Consider the following 4575-nt stretch of genomic DNA (forward strand, 5'->3'; position numbering starts at 1 on the left):
GCCAAAAGTGTGAGACAGAATGATGACAACTTACTATCCAAGCAGAAATGTAACATTGCTAAAGATTAAGGTATGCTTTTAAACTGCCCACAATGCCATTACGGTTATGATGATGACAGTTTGACCCTGGAACAAACGACTTCACTTTACATAATATAGTATTGAAAAAGGATTTCTTAAAAAAAAAAAAAAACTTGAAGGTGAACCAGCCTTATGAAACAGATTATGTTTGACTGAGGCTTCCAATTTAATGGAAATGCACTTTTCATCCTTCAGATGTCGACTCATGAAGACTCACTGATGACACCCAAATAGCGCACATAACCCACAGCAACGGCACACCTCCTCAGCCTTGAGTGAGGCGAATACCCCACACCAGCCTGCACCTTATACAAACTGCTGGAATACTTCACCTACAAGTGTGGTAAATGGTCCTCATTTATCAACCTTCAGGCTTTTCAAAGTATAGTTACAATGTCACCTCATTCATCTGTTCATATAATAGTAGCTTGAAGGGAAGTAAACATTCTGATAATGCACAGGTTCAATTACTTCAAGGATAGTTCGACAGTGGGGCAGGACTAGAGATTGAATCGACAACCTTCCAGTTTGTGAGAGACGCTCAATCCCAGGACTTCAACACAATGGGCACTCGTTCCGAGGGGCATCCAGTCTGTGTCAAGAGCGTGGTCATACCTCAACTGCACCCATCGCGCTGACCACATGGTTTGCTGCCATGGCAGCCAGAAACCTGCTGGCGGCACATCCATCAAAAGCCTAAGTACTACCTTTTAAAAATACCCTTACAAATCCTAAAATTCAACAGATCAAGAAGATTTCATCCATACATTTTTTTTTACATAAAAAGTCACTTGATAGGGACAAACATGCCAAATAAAAACATGGAAAACCCTAACCACTAACCCAACCAAATTCCTACAGTATTGACGAAAAGGTATTTGACAGGATACAACAGCAGATTTTAACACCGTCTCACGTTTGACTGCAAAATAAGATAAAGCTGTGCTTGTTTTTTTTGTATACGTGTCCATTCCAAAAGTAATCACACTTTGGAGGCACGTGAAAAGTGCTGTGTGTGTGTGAGATCAAAAATGTTTGTGATAGGCTTTTAGGCTTTTTTATGAGTTGCCCTGTAAAAAAAGATATTTACAAGGATCAAAAATATTTACTGGCATTAGAGGCGCGTGTCAGCATTCACCTCTTTACAAAGCTCAACAGTCCGGAGGCTTGGCATCCAAACAGCATCATCATCCAGACTTAATGGAATTCTTCCTTCATTTATTCAAGGTCAAAGCTCATCACTCCCACCAGTCGTTTGCATTGTAAATCTTTTCTTGTTTGGTCTGTGGGGACATTTGAATAATTGGAATTCTTCTGTAGTAACCCTCTATAATATTGGTATACTGCCGTGAATGATAATGATGCGGTTTGGACAGTGCCCTGCAATTGACTGGCAACCAGTCCAGGGTGTACTCTCGCCTAGAGTCATCTGGGCGAGGCTCCAGCTCACCCGTGACCCTAATATGGCCTAGCGCTATGGAAAATGAAAATAATCAGCTCGTCAGAAAGCTCTGCAGAAGCTGATAACGATTCTGATCATTTGAATTAGGTGTGTTGGAGGAGGGAAACATCTAAAACATGCAGCATAGGGGCCCCCGAGTTGGTGATCCCTAATCTAAACAAACAGAAGTTCCTATAGCCGCAGCATGTGTACAGTTTTGTAATCCAATGGAGAAGGTTGTGAAATGGCGACCATTCGTGATATTCCTGAACCATACAAGCATAATGATAGTATTCACCCTTTGTCACTTCTGCAATTTGAATTCTATCTCAGAACAACTGTAATGTCCTTTTGCAAGATGTCACCATGATGGATGAGCACCATGAACACAGCTTAAATTCACAACCAGATGACGGCCATGTTGGTCACACTTCAGAAGAGCTTCAAAGTAAAATGCCTTTAGGTAGAATATTTGAGTAAAAACAAGTGGCACTATAATTTAATTGAAATGCTTTGTAAATTAAACTTAATGCGTCACTATACAGTGACAAGAACTGCTGACTAACACCTTAGAACCAGCTGCCTCGTCTGAATATCCTTACACAAGTTATTGATTTTAACCTAAACCTGTGATTGGCCAAACCAGTCCAGGGCTAACCTGGCCTCTCGACCAAAGTGAGCTGGGATTGGCTCCAGGTCACCAGCGCTACAGAAAATGTATGGATAGGTTTTAACATAAACCACAAATACGATGATGTCTCTCTGGGTTCTTGAACAAGACATCCTTAAGAGCAGCTTTGATTCTAATCAACAAAGCGCATTAACAAAGACAAGAGCAGAGGGAGCAACCTCATCAACAAGCAGTTATTAGTTTAGAGTCTTGGTTGGCAGTTAATTAAAGTGATAAAATCAGAAGTCAAATTTGCCTAAATATACTCTAGTGTTCAATTGAGAGTAGTCTAAAACTGTGCAAATAAATACATTCAAGATCAAACCGATTGATTCAAGTACAGTAAAGGGAAAGTTTTCATTTCAACTAAAAGACTTGCAATGACTGCAGCACATAAGACAATACCAAAGTGCAGTTTTTTTTTGGGGGGGGGATGCCATGGTGGCATTTCCCTACAAAGAAAGTGCATTGTGTGCGCCAGAAGCCATAGAACAGAAGATACATCTGGGAAATAAATATAAGATCATGTAGGAAGTGTCACTCACCGTGCTGAAGTTAACCGAGTAGCAATCCTCCCCGCGAAAGGTGCACTGCAGCAGCATATCGCCGATGTCATGACCTGTGCGGTTATAGAAATCAGTCATGTTGAACAGTTTGGGCTTAAAGTTCTGGAAGTTGGCTTTGTCCTTCAGAGCGGCCAGAACCTCCGGCTCAGCCAAATGCGGGTTAGCTATTTGGTAGTTATTATTGAGGAGGGCCAGAAGCTCTCCCACGTGATAGAGGTCATTCCGGGTGATTTTGGAAAAGCGGAACTCATTGAGGTTACAGAAGGTAATGGCAGGAAAGGTGAGGTTGGTGGCCGCCACCTCGTCCAGCTTGGTGACGTGAGGGTACTCCAGGTAGTAGGACACTCGATCCATGCACACCAGCAGGAGTAGGCAGAGTGAACCCAGGAAGGAGAGAGTCCAGAGGAACCGGCGGAATGTCATGTGTCCGTAAGAGAATATGTGACTCATGCCATGTAGCGTGGAGATGTTGGCAAAGGCTTGCAGGTTGGACGGCCTGGCGCTTTCAATGCTTTCCTCTGAGCTTCCTTTCATGGCTGTAGAGTGACGCGCAACCAACTTCAGCTAAAAGACTTTGCTTAGCAACAGCAGTGGCACAATCCACGCGGCAGTGTCAGTCACACCAGCGCTTTACAGCCCTCAATGATCTCAAGAAACAGCCGCATGAGTACGTCTGTCAGTTTCTGTAACTCTTTCTTTTCACCGTAATTCGCCTTCCATTGATTGCCAGCTGTTCCTTGCTGATTTTATTATATACAAAACTGTGTCTCTCACTCTCTGCTCAGCTGTCTTTTGTCACGGAACCAAACGCGATGACAGCTCCAGAAACACCCACTTCAACCCAAAAGCAATGCGTCCTGCTCCCTTTGTGGTGTGAATAGAGTGTAGAAGAACAGAAAGCGAAGAACAGGGGGAATTGCGAATGTAAAGAAAGAGGCAGGAGATGAGCGGGGTGGGGGGACTGCAATGAAAAGGGCTGGCTGTTGGAGAGGTGCTAAGCCTCAGCAGTCAATGGGACCCTTCCTCCTTCAATGGGGAATGCCTCTACATTGCTGTGATGATGGAATGCAATGATTTTGTGAATGGAGGTAATAATGAGAGAAAGGGCTCACAAGTCCCTCACCGCCACCTTCTCTTGTCACTCAGGTTCTGTCTTCAGGCTTCTTCTTGGTTCGTCCGGAAACGAAAACGAGGGTGGGAGGGGGTCAGAGACCTCCGAACAGCCTGCCACTGTGCTTGACAACCGGTGTTCGCAGCTTCCACGCGGGATACTTGCACAAATCCTTTAGTTAAAGGCAAGACCACCGCTTGATGGTTTACGACCAGCCCTGGCCGGCATAGTCGCTAAAGCCGCTCTGGAGACCTCCAGCTTTACTCCTGCGAACATACAGATTTATATTCGCTTCCTCGCCGCCGCCACCGACAGCACTCCCCCCTTTTATCGCTCTCTGTCTCCCGGAGACTGTACCTCTCTCTCCCTCCGCCTCCTCTTTAGTAGTCAGGATCCATCCCACTGCTGAATGGCTGCTTTGCTTGTGTGTCTGTGCTCACAAGCCAAGTCGCTCAATCTGGACACTACCTTGGCTATGTGTGATGATTCTCGAATGGTATGCCAGCAACATGTTTGTGCAAACATGCCACAGGTTCCTTACTTTGCATATATATTGCTGCAAAATAGCCTCTCTTTTTTTTGTATAGGCTGACCTTAATGTATTGTAACAATAAAGACAGTTGGGGTACCATATTTCTATGTCATTTCTATATAGAGTGGTGGTAATCATTAGCTCAAAATGATATGATACATTTATTGATGTGAA

The sequence above is a fragment of the Vanacampus margaritifer genome, chromosome 2 (genome assembly GCF_051991255.1).
Source record: "Vanacampus margaritifer isolate UIUO_Vmar chromosome 2, RoL_Vmar_1.0, whole genome shotgun sequence".
In the NCBI taxonomy this organism is placed as follows: domain Eukaryota; kingdom Metazoa; phylum Chordata; class Actinopteri; order Syngnathiformes; family Syngnathidae; genus Vanacampus; species Vanacampus margaritifer.